The sequence below is a fragment of the Rhinolophus sinicus genome, chromosome 16 (assembly GCF_057876585.1).
Source record: "Rhinolophus sinicus isolate RSI-liver-muscle chromosome 16, RSI-T2T, whole genome shotgun sequence".
NCBI classification, from domain to species: Eukaryota; Metazoa; Chordata; class Mammalia; order Chiroptera; family Rhinolophidae; genus Rhinolophus; species Rhinolophus sinicus.
This window is the reverse complement of record NC_142516.1, coordinates 105,126,478-105,147,423: the sequence shown is the minus strand read 5'-3', so window position 1 is coordinate 105,147,423 and position 20,946 is coordinate 105,126,478. Positions and strand designations below refer to the sequence as shown.

General features: G+C 36.2%; 2 protein-coding genes across 8 annotated transcripts in view; one reads left to right on the top strand and one right to left on the bottom strand.

Annotated features, from left to right (window-relative positions):
• The window catches only part of SETDB2 (SET domain bifurcated histone lysine methyltransferase 2), a 54,281-nt gene extending 48,485 nt beyond the window's left edge, over positions 1-5,796 (bottom strand). The window contains exon 1 of one of the 2 annotated variants that reach the window (XM_088792977.1): positions 5,224-5,796. The gene's annotated coding sequence lies outside the window, so the exon portion shown is untranslated. The remainder of the gene's footprint in view (positions 1-5,223) is intronic. The other variant, XM_019748014.3, reaches the window with a different exon arrangement.
• Positions 5,797-5,970: 174 nt separating this feature from the next.
• Positions 5,971-20,946, top strand: part of CAB39L (calcium binding protein 39 like) — a 138,126-nt gene continuing 123,150 nt past the window's right edge. For 2 of the 6 annotated variants that reach the window (XM_074329936.2, XM_074329940.2), the window contains exon 1: positions 6,017-6,044. The gene's annotated coding sequence lies outside the window, so the exon portion shown is untranslated. Of the gene's footprint in view, positions 6,045-20,946 lie in introns of all 6 variants that reach the window. The other 4 variants (XM_019748037.3, XM_074329935.2, XM_019748040.3 and 1 more) reach the window with 4 other exon arrangements.

Sequence of the window (20,946 nt, the reverse complement as noted above, 5' to 3'; positions counted from 1 at the left end):
GAAAGGAAACAGATGGGATGCTGCAGAGATATTGCCAACCACCATCATAACATGGCAAATGGAAGAGCAAATCATCTCAGAGGAGATGAGTGCACAACCGAGAGTCATTAAACATTTGAGTAAAGCTACACCATGAAAGATTTAACAAACCCAAACTGATGGACTTAAATTCAAGAGGAGAATTAATAGAGCATCCTGAAAATAATTTTAAAACAAATGTTATTGTATTTAACATCCTCAAAGAGCAAAAGAAGGAAACCTCATCCATGAATAACACACAATTTTGAGAAATAACCATCTAGAATCTAAAAACAGTTGTTGAAGAAACTCAACAGATGACTAAATGACAGCACAGATAAAGAGCCAGTTAGTAGGTTGGAAGACCTAGTTGAGTAATTTCACTCAAAGCAAAGAGCAAAGAAATAATAAAAGGAGGGATAAAATAGAATGAAGAGGCAATAATGACCAAGAACTTCTCAGATCTGGAAAACAAATAAGCCCACTAAGGGTCCACTGAGTAACAAATAACAAGCAGGATAAAATTCTTAATACACACCACTAAACAAACTGTGGACAAACTTCAGAAAATCAAGAAGCTTCCAGAAAAATCTAGATTATCTGAAAGGAATGTATATCAGACTGATAATTGAATGTCTCATCAAAAATGCCAGATGCAACATGTTAAGGGAAAATAAGTTTGAACCCAGAATATTATTTCAGCCTAGCTACCTTTCAACAGTGAGGATTAAAAAGAGAGACTTACAGACACTCAAAGAGCCACTCAGAGACTCTCTAAAAGAAATAAGGATGTACTTCCTGAGTAAGAACTAACCTAGAAAGAAGTACTGAGGTACAAGAAGCAATAGTGAGCAAATAAATGAGTAAAATACATTAATGCTAGACAAACAGATTAAAAATGTATGCTAATAACAAATGAAACAAAAATGCTAGAAAATAAAACCATAGAAAATTATATTCTTTTTTTGAAGGGGAGATGTAAGGGATTGCTGCAAGATCAAAGAAAGTAAAGTAGAGGCAAACTAAGTTCTTCATAGGGAGGATATCAATACTAATTAAATTTAAGCTGTTAAAAAAACAAATTTAAGAACTGTGTTAAAACTGTAAAGGTACTCTATTAAAAAGAAAACAGAAAGAAAACTTAAAAAAAAAAGTTGTGATATATATACACAATGGAATACTATTAAAAAAACAGGTAGAACAAAGAAAACTTGGCGTTAGCTTCAATTAAAAAGAAAAATGGAAAAATAAGATCTGAAAGATACGAAGAGAAACAAGGTTAGTAAGATGACAACAAGGCCAAATATGTTAAAAATCACAAAAAAACGTGAACGTGTTAATCTTATTAAAAGAGACTCTCAGACTGGATTACAAGCAAAACCTAGCTATAATATTTTTAAATATGAGACCGACTTAAATCACACAAAATATCATTGAAAGCTTGAAGGGATGTAAGAAGACATACGAGCAAATATAAGAAGAAACATTCATATGGAACAAAAGAGAATTTAATATGAAAACCAATAAGAGACAAAGAGAAATATTTTGTACTGATAGCAATATTTACCACAAATATCTAATTGAAATTATAGACTTAATACCAAATAGGCTCAAGAAGTAAAAATCCCAAATAGAGGAATAAGTATAAAAAGAAATTTTAAAAGAACAGTTGAAGATCTTACCAAAGCTGCATGCCACACATCCCCACCTCTTACTACCAGCATACCAAGTCCATAAAGTTGTATAGATGAATTCTACAAAACTTTCAAGGGAATTCTATAGTATATTTTCAAGGTAATTTGTATAGTATACAAACAGTTCCAGAGCAAGAAAAACATGGGAAGCTATTCAACTTTTTTTTTTGAGATTAGTATAACCTTGACATGTAAAAAAAAGAAACTCAAGGCCAAAAGCAAACTTCAGGTACGAAAGCAAAAATAGTGAAGTAAAAATATGCAGCAGTAGACTAAAAGTATATTACTAATAGAGGGTTTAGCTCAGGAATATCCCAAAAGTTTAACATTGGAAAGTTTCTCAATGTAAATTCCTATATTAATAGACAAACGGAGGAAAACTATCATCTCAGACGCAGAGAAATAATATGTAAAAAGTTCAATGAGAAACTATTAGGGAGAAGAGGGAAGAAGTCATAGTCTTAGCAAACTAGCAATAAAAGAGGACTTCTTTAACATGATAAAGACTATCTACTAAAACCTTGCAGCAAACATTATAATGATGAAACATGAGAAGCATTTTCATGAGAAGTCCGACACAGGATGAGGACATTTGCCACCACTACTCACTACTCTTATTGAATATTGTACTGGCAGTCTTAGAGAAATGCAGCAAAACAAAGAGACCTAAAGATTGTAAAGAAGAGAAAAAACTGGTAGAATAAATAAATAAAAACAAAATAAAAGCTAAGCCAAGAGTGGGGAGCAAATTTAACATTTTAACAGTAGTAACCAAAAAAGGACATAGTCATAGAAACTGAAGAAATTTTTTAAAATTATATGAGAAACACTGTATCCAGGACACATAAAGAATTCCTTAAATAATTAAGAAAAAGATGACTAAATAGAAAAATGGGTACTTTAAAAAAGAAATTATAGAAATTTACATAAAATATAGTTTAATAAACATGAATAGATACTATTACAGTAATCCGATAAATAAACTTTAAAAATGAGTACCATTTTCATCCATAAGATGAACAAAAAGTAAGACGATAATATCTCGTGTTGATATAGATTATAGGGAAACTGAACTCTAACAACTACTTGTGGGACACGTAAATTAGTAGGAGTATTTTGAAGGCAAATTTGGCAAGACCTATTAAGATTAAAAATGTTCATAACTCAAAATCAAAGTAATTCCACTTTTAGGTATATTTCTTGAGAAACAGCACTTGTGTCCAAGAAAACACGTATCAAGGATTTCCCTGCAGAATTGTTTGTAAGGTGAAAAACTGGAAACCTAATGTCCATCAAGAGGAGAATGCCAAATAAGAAGGGGTGTACAGTACACATCAAAAACAGAATTTCATATGAAAGCCAGTAAGATATACGAGGTGCGATCAAAAAATACGGTGAATGTTTAAATTAAAAATGTATTTATTACCATAAGACTCATTGCCATTAATCCCTCTCAAAATACTCCCCCTCGCTTTGCACACACTTATCCCATAGTTTTTGCCACTTTCTGAAGCAGTTCTGGAAGTCCTCTTTCGTGAGTGTCTTTAGTTACACTGTTGTGGCTGTCTTCATGTTCTGAATTAATTCAAACCATTTACCTTTCATGGTCATTTTGCTTTTGGGAAGAGCCAGAAGTTGCACGGAATGAATAAGGTAAATGAGGACATACCGTAATGTTTTTATTTGACAGAAATTGCTGTACCAGAAATGATGGGTGACACAGAACCTTTCTGTTGTAATCAAAACATACGGTGAATGCTGCTGCTGCCACTGCTAAGTGCCATCTAACAGAAAGGCAGGGATCTTTAATACAGGAAGTGGCACAGCGAACTTTAGTAACAGCGTGCGACAAGTTTCAACTTGTTCCATGCTGTCAATCGGGTGTGAGCTCTGGTTGAGAGGTGTGTTTTAAAGTGTGCGGTAAATCATCCCCCATCATGACCACACTCCATGTCACATATTGCTTCTGGTATTTGGCAACTTCTGTCCAATAAAATCATTGTGGTGTGTCCTCATCCACCTTACTCATCGGATCTGAAACCATGAGACTTCTGGCTCTTCACCAAAGTCAAAATGATTCAGGACATCAAGGCAGCCATGACAGCACAACTAAAAACACTAATGAAAGAGGACTTCCAGAACTGCTTCAGAAAGTGGCAAGAACGATGGGATAAGTGTGTTTGAAGCAAGGGGGAGTATATTAAGGGAGATTAATGGCAATGTTTCTTTTACTGTAATAAGGTTTTTTTATTTAAACATTCACCGTATTTTCTAATCATACTTCATATATTAATTCAGGCATACACTGGAACACTATACAGCAGTAAAAGAAATGAGCCATAAATAATATAATGAGCTGTAAAATAACATGCGTACACTGCAAAAACACTGTCAAGTGAAGAATTATAGAATTATATAGCATAGTACTATTTCCCTTTTAAAATATTACAAACGCATATAAACACCTATTGTACTAGTAAGTATAAAACAATGACTTGAAGACTGCACCACTCTTTGTTGTGGAGTGGGGGAAGTCAGAGGGAATTCAGGGATTGTGGATTGTTCTCTTTATCAGCAAGGCTCTAATTTTGTAAAAGGGTACTTAATTTAAAAATTAAGTATATAATTTCAAAAGGGGATTGTGCATTTTAAAGTTTTCTGGAGCATGTTGCCAAACTGCTTTCCAAGAAAGGTTCTACCAATTTCTACTCAGTAAAAGCTTTTTTTTAAAGAAAGCTCTCACCAGTGTTGTTCATACCTTCTAAAAATTTTAAAAACTCAACTTACTATAAAGTCAGACATGTTTACTACAGAAAATTTAGTAAAAAAATGTAGTAAAGCATAAAGAAGAAAATCAAATCACTCATAATCGCATCCTCCTGATACAACTAGTGTTAATATATTGGAGGGTAACAGGGATTTTAAAATTTGTTCGCATCTTTCTTTCCCCTTCTCACTTTTTCATTTTGGCAGAAAAGTAGTCGGTCAGTTTCACTTCAATTTTCAGTCCCTTTCGTTTTTAAAAATAGGCTCTTACGAAACTGACCATTTCCTCTCCGTTCCTTATGTTTTAATTACGACTGTAATGAGCGTTTATTGAATATAAACCATGTCTGGCACAGTTCTAAATACTTCACTTGTTCTTATTCTGCATAACAATCAGATAAATTAGCATGCCTGTTTTCCAAATGAGGAGATTAAAGCATGACAACGTAAGGGGCAGAAATAATATAAACAGGCAGGATGGTTTCAGAGCCCATGTGTTTTGATTACTCCAGTCTACCGCCTGTTATCTCTTTTCTTGTTCATACTCATTAATACATACAGAACTCATTCCAGGTTTCCACATGCCAAAGACCACAGTTAATTACACTGTCCCTTATTTTAATTACGCATTGGGTAATTACTTACTGGGTTGTGGTTAATGCGAGTCTGGTGCTCTGAGGATCTGATCTCAATTCTGTGATCTTGGATAAATGATTTTACTTATTTAGGGTTTGTGTAGTCTTACCTGTGAAATGGGTGAGTGGTTAAACCTTCAAGTTCTGCTTCTGGATTTTATACTGCAGTCCATTTCCTGCAGCCCCTTTTACAGCCTCGGGTTCCCAGCTGTTTAGGAATCACCTCACATTAAGGTGTACAACGTGAAGTACACTGAAATAGGAGTTGAGAACTCAGTGCGCCCGCAGTCCCCTCTCCAGCCCCGGACTGCACGTGGGTGAAAAGAGATGGGAGGTAGCAAGGGCTAGGATCCACGCGGCTGAGCTCCACCGCGTTCCCAGGTCCTGGGCCGGAGGACCCGTCGGGGGCCACCCACGGCTGTGCCTACGCTGCACTGGCTCCACTGCGTTTTCCACGCCGCCCGCCAGACCTGAGGGCTGTACTCCGCCCGCTCGGTTAGCGAGGCTGGATTCCCCAGCTGGTCAGGGTCCTCTCCGAAACCAAGCCACCAAGACGCCACGGCACTGGTGCCCCCTTCACCATCTACTAGCTTTCGCCTCGGCAACAACTGTCCCTCCTCGCCTCTGCCAGGGAGGGAGAACCGCCCAATCTGTAACACCCGTGTCTACAAAATGCGAACCCTAAATGGGAGGAGTCGGACACCAACGGATCCCACCGCTTGGCCGGGTGCCCATTGATTGCACACTCCATTGGGTCCACGCCTTAGAGTTCCGTGCCTCTACCGCTCGTAACGCGGCAGCGCCAGAGCGCGCCGCCTCCCAATTGGCTGTCAGAGTTCTCGGGTTGTCTCGCGCTTTCTGGCTGGGCCAATGGGGCTACCTGCAGTCGAGAGCCGGCATCGCTGGAGTGGTGGCGCAGCTGTTTCCTCCGGTAGGTGTTGGGCTGCCATCTTGTGTGTGGCTGAGGCTGGGCTTCTTGGTGTTTGAAAGCTTGTTTAGCGGCTCAAGGTGTTAGAGGGGTCCTGAGGGAGCTGTGGAGGAGAGAAGGGCCTGAGGGTCTTCTCAGTTCCCTGAAAGGGAAAAGTCTTCCTGGCCTGATTCTCAGCCCTGGGTAGAGAGAGCGATGAATGGTGGTGGTAGTGGTGGGGATCCCAGGCTCCGGTTTGTTCGTCATTGTGAAGGCTTGGCGGGGGCTCTGATGCCTTAACACGGACTCCTTGAATTTAGGGAGCAATTCCAATAATCTTTGTCTCAGAAAGATTCTGACCATCAACCTCCTTTACTGACAAGGGAGGTTGGCAGATGGACTGCTTGGTTCAGAAAGGAACAAGGCTAGTAATTAATGGAACCGGGAGAGAGAGGGAGATGCCTTACCATTATCCTCAAATTCGAAAGAGACGTCTTCATTTTCTATTGATTGGGAGGGAGCGGCTGCTAAAGTGTTTGTTCTGTAAGGTACCCTCTGACTGAGGCCATCGTTTGATAGTAGTGGGCGTGAGTTATACGTTTGGGCAGTTTTATTCATTAGTCTGCAGCTAGCATTCCTGCAGTGGTCTTTTTTAAAAAGCTGGAAAGTGGTGGAATAGTGGAAGTGAAGGAAGAATTTTGTCAAATCTTGGTTTCCCTAAATACGATCTGTAGAATTAAAAATCTCTGGGTCTGCCTTGACATGCTTGGTTGCTTTGTCATGGAGCTGGGGGGAAGCTTTTGTGAGGGAAAGCATCTTAACTTCTGAGCTCTTTGGGGGCTGGGAGAAAGGAGGCAAGAAGTACCTCCTTTTCCTCATTATTTTTTTCAAAAAATCAAAGTAGAAAGCACGCATTTTCTTTTCAAATGATGGGGAAATTTATCGGATCCGAAAACCTACCCGATAAAAGGCTAATATTTTGTGATGCACTTTAGCAGTTTTGACATCATGAGAAGAAAACAAAGATACTTATCTTGCCTTAAGTTTAGTTTTCAGTTATTCGGTGTTAACTGATAACCAGATAGAGTCAACAGAACTATGTATTTTGTGGCAAGAATACTAAAGAAAACAGGAGAATAATTGGATAACTAAATGTTAATTTTCATTTAAAAATTTGCTTTTTGATCCTTGAGTCTGATAAAACGTAGCTTGCCAGAGTTCACGTATCAAGAGATCGGTGGCTAAGAAATGCCAATTGCACATACAGCTGCTCAGCAAATGTTTGCTAAAACTTATGTATAGCATTCACATATAATAGTACCTAGTATATACAGAGGGTGCCAAAAAATGTACACACATTTTAAGAAAGGACAAAATTATTGAAATTGTAATAGTATGGGGGATTGCCAAAAAAAATTACACATTTTAAGAGATGTTGTCTATGTATTACTTTCTGCAGTTGAATTACCATAGCGATGTGTAGTATATGACGTGCACTCAAAAGATGGTGTTCATCAAATGAATGCTAGCGTCATTCTTTGTATTATAACTTTAATACAGTTTTTTTATCCTTTCTTAAAATGTGTATACATTTTTTTTGGCACCCTCTGTATATACCGATAGCAAAAGATTAATGTAAGTCACACTTGACTTCTGCAATTACAAGAGGTGCTCAAAGTGGTTACATCAGCGTCCAGACACTTCTGATTATGGCCAACTACTGCTTGAGTAACGTTGACCAAAGTGTCTACTTGTATACATTTTTTGGGCACCTCCAGTATTCAACAGTATAATTGTTAAATGAATAAATAAAATAATGCAGAAATTGGGAGGTATGTATATACATTTTCGGGGGGCCAACTGAAAAATAGTTTTTTAACCTTCACTCTGGAAAATCTGACTTCCAGTTTGTTTGAACTAAATGTATTTGTTGCTTCCAATTTGTACATACACATAATGTTACGGCTAGGTTCATACTTTTTTGTGAGGTCTATTTATCTTACTATAGAGAAATTTAGATAATGAAGATGAGCCCTAAGTGATAATGCCCCATTTGCCACTTTTTCTTGAAAGCATACAATCTCAATAAATGAAGACCAAATTTATCAGTGTCATAGATCTCTTCTGCTGAAGAAAATTTATTGCTTTTCTAGTTTTTTAAACACTACTAAAAGTCAACATACTGCAACTTTAAATTTACTATATTGCATAAATATGTTCTGTAATTTTAAATAGGTAGGCAATTTTAAATTACGTTAGTATCTTCAAATTTTTCTTAGAATAATACAGTTCTCTAGACTCAATATATAATCAGAAGATTCTTAGAAATTTTTTAAAAATATCACTTTTGCACGAACAATGTTAAATGACTTCAAGTAAAAATGATTTAACTTAGATTGGTATGTTAGAGATTATTTTTCATTGCAATCTCATAATATATACAAGTTTAGGCTTTTTCCCCATTATCAAGTGATGCATGCTGTTTCATTATAAAAGAAAAAGCTTGATAACACCTTTTAAATGAATGTGTTTTGTGACAGAATGTAGATTAAGATCTATTTATCTAAATCAGCATTAAAAAAAACACAAAAACTGCTCTCAGTACCTGGTTTTAATTCTTGCATTTGATACTTTAAAATCTAAATGTTTTCATGAGTGAAGATTTTAGAGTGATTATAAGCACTTTATTAAAAAACACATTTAAAATGTGATAGGTTTTCCCCCTCAGTAACTGAAAAATCAAATTGCAAGTAATATTGATTCTTTCAAAAATTATTTTTGAAGTATGTACTAGAAATACTTTGCTGTATTTTTGATCACATAAATCACTTTTGGGGACCATTTTGAGATTAATTTTTAGAAATATTTCTCTATTCCTCATTAATATAATGTGTTTTGCCATCATTTTTCTGGTCTTTACCCAATATGGTCCATTATGGGGGTAAATTAAACAATGTAACTAAAAATAAAATGATTTAAAACAATGTAAAGATCAAAATGACCCCTGCAATGTGTGCTGTTCATCTAATCAATGAAATTGATTGAATGCCTGAATCATGAGGATGTCACGTCCATTAACTACTGAAAATGCTTGTGAGATAAACACATGGGACATTCAGATTATTTCACTCCAAGGAGAAGACATTTAAAGTATTATATATTTGTGTGTGTTTTTAAGATGGAAGAATTGAAACACTGAAATTTTGCCTTTACTATGACTTCACCCTTTGTAATCTCATTTGTTCCTGCTACTTAAACTATTTATGTGCAAATGAGCCCTAAATCTATGTGAAGTTCTGCTCTCTCGAGTACTTAACACACATTACTCAAAGCTTTTTGGACAGTTAAATCTACTCAATTGATATACAACTCTCCCTCTTTTATGTTTCTTGAGTGGCTCAGATTTAAAACTTGAAATTCTTACCTCTCCCTTTTGCCTAACTGTATAATCTTGCTTCAACCTCCAAAATGGCTTTTCTTTTTCAATTTTCTGCTATCACTGCCACTGCACTAATTTAGGACCTTTTCTTTTTCTAATGCGGTTTTTAATGAAGCATTTATATGTCATTGTATTACTGACAAAACCCACACTCCTCAACTTGAAATTTGTATTAGTTAAGATACAGATTTGGCTGCTGTGACAAAGAAACTAAAAAATAATTGTGGCCTAAAACTTTTTAAATGTAAAATAAAAAGTTTATTTCTTACCTATGGAAAAGTATGAACTGATAAGATAACTTTGCTACAAAAAGTTGTCAGGGACCCAGGCTCCTTCTAACCTGTTGCTCTATCTTGTAGACCTGCTTCACTTCACCATTGTATTGCCACATGCTTACGTAAAAGGTTAAAATGTATTGTGGTAGGGCACACATAGAATGGTATTTGTAAGTGGCAGTTGGTAGGATTTTTTTCTCTACCTTAATTTTAAGAAAGTTATTATTTTTTGTAGTTATTCCCATTTTATTCATATTTTTTGAAATAATGTTTTATTTCATGTGTACAAAACACTGTAATAGTTAGACATTTATCATTATTACCCCTCACAAAGTGATAGTTCCCCTCCCCCAATCTACTACCCCTCTGACATCGCATATAGCTGTTACAATTCCACTGTCTATTCCTTATGCTGTACTCCACTTTTTGTGACTATATATATATTAAATTATGGTTCACATTCATTATCATTCAGCTTCCGCTTCTGGTGTACAGCACAGTGATCAGACATCTATCTACACCATCCCTGAAATGGTCTCCCTAATAAGACAAGTGTCCATCAGGTACCTTACAAAATCTTTACATTATTGATTGTATTCCCCAAATTGACTTTCATATCCCCGTGGCCATCTTGTGGTTAGTGATTGTGCTTTCTAATCCCCTCACCTTCCCCCTTATCTCCACCCCCACTCCTATCTAGCAACCCTCAGTTTTTCCTCTCTGTCTCTGAGACTGTTTCTGATTAGTTTGTTCATTTATTCTATTCTTTAGATTCCACATATGAGATCATATGGTATTTGTCTTTCTCTGTCTGACTTATTTCACTTAGCATAATGTTCTCTAGGTCCATCCATCATTGCAAATGGTAAAATTTCATTCTTCTTTATGGTTGTGTAATACTCCATTGTATAAATGTACCACAGTTTCTTAATCCAGTTGTCTACTGATGGACATTTCGGGTGCTTCCATGTCTTGGCTATTTTGAATAGTGCTGCAATAAACATAGGGGTGCTTAGATTTTTTTCAAATTAGCATTTTGGGATTCTCTGGACAGATACCCAAGAGTGGAGTTGCTGGGTCATAAGGTAGTTCCATTTTCAATTTTTTCAGATATTCCCATACTGTTTTCCATAGTGGCTGCACCAATCTGCAATCCGACCAACAGTGCACGAAGGTTCCCTTTTCTCCACATCCTCGCCAGCACTTATTGTTTGTTGATTTATTGATGATAGCCATTCTGACTGGAGTGAGGTGGTATTTCATTGTGGTTTTTATTTGCATTTCCCTAATGATTAGTGAGGTTGAGCATTTTTCCATATGTCTGTTCGCCATCTGTATGTCTTCTTTAGAAAAATGTCTCTTCATGTCCTCTGCCCATTTTTAAATTGGATTGTTTGCTTTTTGGGTGTTGAGTTGACTGAGGTTTTTATAAATTTTGGATATTAACCCCTTGTCAGATATATCATTGACAAATATCTTCTCCCATTCAATAGGCTCCATTTTTGTTTTATTGATGGTTTCCTTAGCTGTGAAAAATCTTTTCAGTTTGACATAATCCCATATGTTTATTTTTTCTCTTACTTCCCTTGCCCTAGGGAATATATCAGTAAAAATATTACTCTGGGTAATGTCTGTAAACTTTCTTCCTATATTTTCTTCTAGGAGTTTTAAGGTTTCATATCTTACATTTAAGTCTTTAGTCTATTTTGAACTTATTCTTGTATATGGTGTAAGGAGATGGTCCAGCTTCATTTTTTTGCATGTGTCTGTCCAGGTTTCCCAGAACCATTTATTGAATAGACTGTCTTTACCCCAATGTAAATTCTTGCTTCCACTGTCATAGATTAAATGACCATATAGGCATGGATTTATCTCTGGGCTCTCTATTCTGTTCCATTGATCTATGTGTCTGTTTTTATGTCAGTACCATGCTGTTTTGGTTACTATAGGCTTGTAGTATAATTTAATGTCAGGTATCGTGATATCTCCCACTGTTCTTATTTCTCAAGATTGCCGAGGCTATCTGGGGTCTTTTATGATTCCATATAAATTTTAGGAATATATGTTCTATTTCTGTGAAAAATATCCTTGGTAGTTTGATAGGAATTGTGTTGAATCTGTATATTGCCTTAGGCTATATGGGCATTTTAATGATATTAATTCTTCCTATCCATGAGCATGGTATGTGTATCCATCTATTTGTATCTTCTTCAGTTTCTCTCTTCAATATCTTATAATTTTCTGAGTACAGGTCTTTTACTTCTTTGGTTAAATTTATTCCTAGATATTTTATAGTCTTTGAAGCAATTGTAAATGGGACTATTTTCTTAATTTCTCCTTCTGATATTTTATTATTGGTATATACAAATGCAACTGATTTCTGAATACTAATTTTGTATCCTGCTACTTTACTGAATTCATTTATCAGTTCTAATAGTTTTTTGGTAGAGTTTTTGGGGTTCTCTGTATATAGTATCTCATCTGCATATAATGACAGTTTTACTTCCTCCTTACCAATTTGGATGCCTTTTATTCCTTTTTCTTGTCTAATTGCTGTGGCTAGAACTTCCAGAACTGTGTTTAATAGAAGTGAAGAAAGTGGACAACCTTGCCTTGTTCCTGATCTTAAGGGGAATGATTTTAGCTTTTCCCCATTGAGTATGATGTTAGCTGTGGGTTTATTATATGTGGCCTTTATTATGTTGAGATATGGTCCCTCTATTCCCACTTGCTTAAGAGTTTTTATCATAGATGGCTGCTGGATTTTGTCAAATGCTTTTTCTGCATCTATTAATATGATCATATGATTTTTATTTTTCATTTTGTTAGGGTGGTGTATCACATTAATTGATTTGAGGATGTTGAACCAACCTTGTATACCAGGAATGAATCCCACTTGATCATGGTATATGATCTTTTTAATGTATTGCTGAATTCTGTTCGCTAATATTTTGTTGAGGATTTTTGCACTTATGTTCATTAGCGATATCGGCTTATAGTTTTCTTTTTTGTAATGTCTTTGTCTGATTTTGAGATCAGGGTGATAGTGGCCTCATAAAAAGTGTTTGGGATCCTTCCCTCCTTCTGGATTTTTTGGAATAGTTTGAGGAGAATAGGTGATAATTTTTTGCATGTTTTGTAAAATTCCGCTGTAAAGCCATCTGGCCCAGGGCTTTTGTTTGTTGGGAGCTTGTTGATTACTGATTTAACTTCCCTGGTAGTAATCAGTCTATTCAGGTTTTCCGTTTCTTCTTGAGTTAGTCTTGGATGGTTGTATGCTTCTAGAAAATTGTCTATTTCTTCCAAATTGTCTAATTTGTTGGCATATAGTTGCTCATAGTAATTTCTTAATTTTTTTGGTATTTCTCTGGTGTCTATTGTCACTTCTCCACTTTCATTTCTGATTTTATTAATTTGGGTCCTCTCCCTTTTCTGATAAAACTGGCTAAAGGTTTGTCTATTATGTTTATTGTCTCAAAAACCCAGCTGTTGGATTCATTGATCTTTTGTGTTGTTTTTTTTTTTTTGTCTCTATTTCATTTATTTCTCCTCTGATATTTATTATCTCCTTCCTTGTACTCCCCTGGGCTTATTTTGCTGTTCTTTTTCCAGATCCCTTAAGTGTAAGGATAACCTGTTGACTTGTGATTTTTCTTTTTTCTTTATGTAGGCCTGCATTGCTATGAATTGCCCTCTTAGGACTGCTTTCGCTGCATCCCATAGATTTTGGGTCATTGTGTTTTCATTTTAATTTGTCTTGAGATATCGTTTGATTTCTTCCTTGATCTTGTTGACCCATTCATTATTTAGTAACATGTTATTCAGCCTCCATGTATTTGTGTATCTTCCAATTCTTTTCCTGTAGTTGATTTCTAATTTTATAACACTGTGGTCAAAAAAGACACTTGGTATGATTTCAGTTTTCTTAAATTTATTGAGACTTGTTTTGTGGCCTAACGTGGTCTATCTTGGAAAATGTTCCATGTGCACTTGAAAAGAATGTGTATTCTGCAGCTTTGGGGTGAAATGCTCTGAAAATATCGATTAAATCCAACTGGTCCAATGTGTCATTTAAGGCCGCTGTTTCCATATTTATTTTCCATCTGGAGGACCTGTCCCTTGTTGTCAGAGGTGTGTTGAAGTCCACTACTATGATAGTATAACTGTTGATCTCTGTCTTTATGTCAGTCAATATCTGTTTTATATATTTAGGTGCTCCTATGTTGGGTGCATAGATGTTTACTAGGGTTATGTCCTCTTGTCAATTCGATCCCTTTATTATTATGTAGTGCCCATCTTTGTCTTTTAACGTATTCTTTATTTTAAAGTCTATTTTGTCAGATATAAGTATTGCTACTCCAGATTTTTTATCATTTCCATTTGCATGAAATATCATACTGCAACCCTTCGCTTTCAGCCTGTGTGTCTTTTGATCTGAGTTGAGTCTCTTGTATACAGCATATGCAAGGGTCTTGTTTTCTTATCTAGTCAGCCACCCTATATCTTTTGATAGGAGCATTTAATCCATTTACATTTAAAGTGATCATTGATAGGTACATAGTCATTGCCATTTTGTTATTTGTATTTCTTGTCTTCATTAGTTAGATTGTTTTCATCTTCTGTTTACAGAAGCGCTTTTAACATTTCCTGCATTGCTGGCTTTGTGGTAATGAATTCCTATAGCTTGTTCTTTTCTGGGAAGCTCTTTATCTCTCCTTCAATTTTAAATGATTGCCTTGCTGGATAAAGCAATCTAGGTTGTAATCCTTTGTTTTTCATCACTTTGAATACCTCCTGCCACTCCCTTCTGGCCGGCAAAGTTTCTGTAGAAAAGTCATTTGATAGTCTTACAGGAGTTCTCTTGTATGTAACCCTCTGTCTTTCTCTTGCTGCTTTTAGGATTCTCTCTTTGTCTTAATTTAACCTTTGCCGTTTTATCTATGATGTATCTTGGTGTGGGCCTGTTTGGGTTCATCTTGGTTGGAACTCTTTGCACTTCCTGGACTTGTATGTTGGTTTCCTTCACCAGGTTAGGGAAGTTTTTGGTCATTATTACTTCAAATATGTTCTTGATTCCTTGCTTTCTCTCTTCACCTTCTGGTATTCCTCTGATGCTCAAGTTGTTGCACTTGATGTTATCCCGAAGTCTCTTAAACTATTTTCATTGTTTTTAATTCTTTTTCCCTTTATTGTTCTGCTTGGATGAGCTCTGATAACTTGTCTTCTAAATTGCTGATTTGATCCTCTACCTCATTTAACCTGCTGGCAATTCCTTCAAGTGTGTTGTATTTCAGTTATTGTATTCTTTAGGTCTAACTGGTTGTTCTTTATAATTTCTCTATCCTTTATGTCGTCACTAAGCTCCTTAAACATTCTTATCATCAGTGTTCTGAGCTCTGTCTCTGATAGGTTGGTTACCTCTATTTCATTTGGTTCCAATTCTGGAGTTTTCTTCTGTTCTTTTATTTGGGACATGTTTCTTTGTTTCCCCATTCTGGCTGACTCTCTGTGTTTGCTTCGATGTATTAGGTAGATCCCCTAGGGTTCTTGGTCTTTGCTGGGTGATCTTATGTAGTATGTGTCCTTTATATTTGACTTGCACCACTTCCCTATTCTCCTGTGTGTGTGTGCTCCAAAGGTGACCCTTGTGTTGTGTATATTATCCTGTTAAAGTTGAGCTTTAATTGCTTTTGGCTTGTCAGTAGATGGGATTGACTCCTAGGCTGACTAGTTGTGAGACTTGGCTCTGCCCACTGCAGGGTGTTCTGATGTGTGAGGGTTGACCATTTAAATGATGCTTGGTCTCTGTGGGCTCTTGTGCCTGTAGAGAATTCCCTCTGTGTGTGTCACTTGTGGGTCAGATCCGGTAATACTCTGGTTTGGTCTGGAGTTGGCCTCTGGGTGTGTTGAATCTTTTGCCTCTTGAGCTGTGCCCTGGTGTAGGGCAATTTCAGAACAAAACTAATCAACAAACACAACAACAACAACAAAGTAAAAACCAGATACACTCACATGTAAAAACAACAGATAACCCACACTCAACACAGGCAGAAATATAAAAAAAAAAAAAAAAAAAAAAAGCAGCACCAGTTTTAGCTTAAGCCCACCAAACAATCTCTAGGTTGTCCTCTGCTGTACAAAGAATCCTTTGCGTGTTGTGGAGGCAGAGCTGACCACCTGGCACCCAGACTGTCCCTGGCACTGCCGTTCTAGATGAGTGGGGCTATGGGGTGTGGATGGTAATTTTCACCAAGTCGGTGCAGTTTCTGCTCTTGCCTGCACATAACATGCTCTGAGAGTACCACAGCCAGCCACTGGGAGGTGGGTTTATTCCCTGTACCCAGGTCTCCTAAGTCTTAGGGCACTTCTTCTGTTGAGGGGTGTGGAGGGCGCAAGATTTCCGAGCTGCTGAAAGCCTAGAGCTGCCTCTGCTGCCTGCTGTTGACCTCTGCATGTGTCTTTGTAGCTGTGATTGTCCTGCGCTGCAGCCCAGAAAAGGCAGGGGTTGGGAAGGGAGGTGTCTTCTGTCTCCCAGCCCAGTAGTGTCACACTCTTCCCAGCCTCTTCCCTAGGTCACAGCTGTAAAGCGTCTTAAGAAAGTTATTTTTATATGTGTTATGTTTTAAGTAACGATTTTGTCTTTTCTATTACAATTTCATGAACTTTTGATGGTTCTGTTAGACTTCTATACGTATATTTGGGAGGAAAAAGGTGGGTAGCTTATGACGCTTCAATACTATGCTAATGGCCTGCCCATGTGATTACTTGCAGACCTAGGGACTACTATATGCTTTCCCTTTCTCTTTGTAAAAATGGTTCCCACTGTCCAAAATTACTTTCTTTTTAAAGTAATTGATGACTAGCTCAACTTCTTTCCTCTCGAAGTATAGACAGGTTTTATTCAATCACAATCTCCTCTTACCCTATACTCAAATTCTTCATTTGTATATTACTTTGTGAGAAACCAAATAACTCTTGGAAGGCAAGAGTCCATCATGAGTCTGGTGAACACGTGTTTGCATGTAGTTGATAATTGGATAAATGTTTCCTCATTTGAAGTGTATTTCATATTTCAAATAGAATAAAGAATTGAGTGAGGAGGTCAGAGGTAGGCTTATCTTGCTTCATATGTGTCGTATGTTGTGTGCCTTTGGGGAGTGTATTCATCTCTTACAAATCAGCAAATATGTAATGTCAATACCCTGACAGAAAATGAGTAAAGGACATGAACTCATGATCACACGAGAACAATCACAAATGGCTTACATATAAAACATTCAACTTGTAATTAAAGAAATATTTTAAACAAAGCAATTTGTCATACATCAAGACACAAAAATATATATACTCTTTTAGTCCTTCTAGGAAACTTACATGGAAATGGAGATGGAGTTAAAGCTTTATGATCACAATGTAATTTCATACTTGTGAAAAACTGGAAATAAAAAATACCCAATGGTAGAATAGTTTTGTTAAATAACACCCACGATAGGCTACATTTCATGATAGGCTATATTTAAACCTTTTGAAAGCAATATTTTCAAAGGGTGTTTTGTGACATAGCCGATGTAATGACATAGGAAAATGGTCACTATTTTGTGTTAAATGAGAAAAATATACAATAGTCATTGAAGGAAAGCAAACTGAAACCACAATGAGATACCACTACACTATCTTCAAATTTCAAATCCTACACCCCCCACCACCCCCCAAATAAAGAAAAGGGAAAAACACTGAGTGGTAGCAAGGATGCGAAGAAATGGTATTCAAATCTTGCTGGTGGGACTGCAAATACTACAGACATTTGGAAAACTGTTTGATAGTTTCTCCTAAAATCAAAATACCCTACTTATACCCTAGCAATCCCACTCCTAGGTTGAAATTTACCAGCAAGATATGAGCGCTCCATTAGCTTCTCTTTCCTGCCAGCACTTGGCATTATCAGTTTTTAAAATTTTTTTAGCCATCATATGAGATATGTAGTGACATCTCATTATGGTTTTAATTTGCATTTTCCTAATGACTTTTGTATGTTTTTCTCATGAATGTGAAATGAACACCTATAATTACCTCTCTACAAATATTTATAGCAGTTGTAATCACCAAAAAATGGAAGTAACCCAAATACACCTCAACTGAGGAATGGATTTTTAAAAACTGACATACGTCCATACAATGTAATACAGGAATGAACCTCTTCTTAGTTTAGGATAACACAAAAATATATGGGGCAAGGGACTATAATTATAGATACTAAGTCATTGTAAGAAAAAAAGCTTAAAAATGAGCCCTAAAACATATATAACGAAAACATCAAAAATGTGACCATACAGTAGATGAAAATGATTATCTAAATATTTCAATATAAGCACTGAGAAATTAAGGAAAAGATGAAACCTTTGAAAGAACTACACAAATCAAATAAAAGAAGTTCAGAAATGAGATGACTAGGTTATAGTAGGATGTGAGATGAGAGCTAACAGAACTCAAGAAAGAATTAGGAAAAAGTGACATTGGTTAGAGAAAAAAACAGTGAGTATACATCATAGAAAGCACAATAGAGAAATAGAGAATAGAAAGGGGAAAATAGAATAAAATCAAACAAAGATTTCTTTTTTTAAGAAGTGAAAAGAAAGTGACAAGACAGGCAAAAGGAGCCAAAATATCTGTATTAGGAGTTCCCCAAATGTATCAAAGCACCATGGTGATGGTTACATAGTGCCACTAATGCCATAATGTGAATATACTTAATGCCACTGGATTGTGTACTTAAAAATGGTTAAAATGGCAAATTTTATGTTGTTTATCACAATAAAATGTAAACCAAAGCAATGGGACAGAACAGCTATTAGGATTATGGTTCAAGAACACCTACATTAAAGAATATTTAAATCTATATATGTTGAAAGACACCGCGAATCTAGGAAATTCAACCAAGAATAGTTAATGCTGAGACATATTCTTATAGAATTGTTGGATTTTAAAAAATTAACACACACACACACACACACACACACAAATACCTTTTTGTATCCATGTAAAAAAAGACCAATTCAACTTGGAAAGAAAGTCAGATTGGATTAGATTTTTGGCAGCAACACCTATGCCAGATAATAAAACATTTTTTAAATACTCAAGGAAATAAATATTTCATATTTCACCAAACTATCTTTCAAGAATTTAGGACATCAACAAACATTTATAAACATGAAAGAACTCAAGGAATATTGTTCCTATGAATCTTTCCTAAAGAACATATGAGAGAACAAATTTCACACAATGATTGGAGAAGAAATGATTGGAGAATCTTCAATACTAAGTCAGGTGGTTAGCATTGAAAATATTTTTTTTGTAGCACTAAGATTAAAATATGGAAATAATGGTGATAGAATGATATGTACATGTTATGTAGGCTGACAATGTAGAAATATTATAACCCACAAAAAAATGGGCAGGGAAGGCGAGAGTAAATGGAAAGTAGATTAAGGTGGTTGTTTGCCTCTTAGGAATTAGCTGAGGAAAAGGATAGCACCACTTAAAGCTGACTGATGAAAGCTTAAACATACTGTAAGTAAGTATACATACTTAGATATATAAGACAAAACACTAATAAAAATAATACCAGTGATCAACACAAGATGGCAGGGGAGAAGGAAAGGAAGAGGAAATTACTAATTTTGTTACTGCTAATAGCAGGGAAATAACAGTATCTTAAAAAGAGGGAAGGGGAATGAACAGTATTATATAAAGATATTACTATAGAATTAACCCCAAAAACAAAATACATAAAACCTCTCTTAAGTACTAAAAGAAATACCTCTCTTAAAAAGAGCAAATAAAACAGACTACGTAGTGATACACATTCTGTATATGTGTATTTGTGTATACACAGACAAAAAAATGAATCAGACGTGAAACATCACACCAAAAATATCAAGTGTATTAATAAATTATATGGTCTCAACTTACTTAATGATTGTAGCATACAAAAGGTATAGCTGTAAAAAGTAAGAGTAATAAAGGGAATTAATAAAGAATAATTTTAAAATCACAATATAGGGAAGGGCAAAGATATATCAAATAAATGCAAAGTTTTAAAAAACAGTTCATCATCTTGGTATCAGACAAGGCAAAATTTAGTTCAAAAAGCATTATGATAAAAGATAATTGTATAAGTTAAGGGCTACATTCACAATGAACATTTTTTGAAATGTCTATCAAAGACACATCAACAGTTTTCATAAAATAAAAATTGCAAGAGATGTAAGGAGAAATAGAAACCTGCTAATAATAGGGGAATTTAACATACCTCTCAAAATAAAGGTAGGGTGGACAGACAAAATTAATCGTAATACATAATCAGCAAGGTAGCTCTTACAGATTTGTATCAGTCTAGATCCACAAATTGAGAATACATATTTTCAAGTGCACATGGGACAGTTATAAAAATTTACTATATATTAGAACACAAAACTTCAGTTCCAAAAACTTAAAAGTCAAAATTCTGACCACATGCAATAAAACTAGAAAATAATTTAAAAATTTAAAAATGAAAACCTGGCCGGCCCGGTGGCTCAGGGGGTTAGAGCTTCATGCTCCTAACTCCGAAGGTTGTCGGTTCGATTCCCACATGGGCCATTGGGCTCGACCACAAGGTTGCCAGTTCAATTCCTCAAATCCCACAAGGGATGGTGGGTTCTGCCCCCTGCAACTAAGATTGAACACGGTACCTTGAGCTGAGCTGCCTCCCGGATGGCTCGGTTGGAGCACGGGCTCTCAACCACAAGGTTGCCAGTTGGATTCCTCGAGTCCCACAAAGGATGGTGGGCAGCGCCCCCTGCAACTAAAATTGAACACAGCACGTTGAGCTGAGCTGCCTCTGAGCTCCTGGATGGCTCAGTTGGAGCGCATCCTCTCAACCACAAGGTTGCCGGTTCGACTCCCACAAGGGATGGTGGGCTGTGCCCCCTGCAACTAGAAAATGGCAACTGGACCTGGAGCTGAGCTGCGCCTTCCACAACTAGGACTGAAAGGACAACTTGAAGCTGAACAGTACCCTGCACAACTAAGATTGAAAGGACAACAATTTGACTTGGAAAAAAGTCCTGGAAGTACACACTGTTCCCCAATAAAGTCCTGTTCCCCTTCCCCAATAAAAAAAATCTTTAAAAAAAAGAAAAAAAATGAAAACCTAACTCCAGCTTTCCATAGG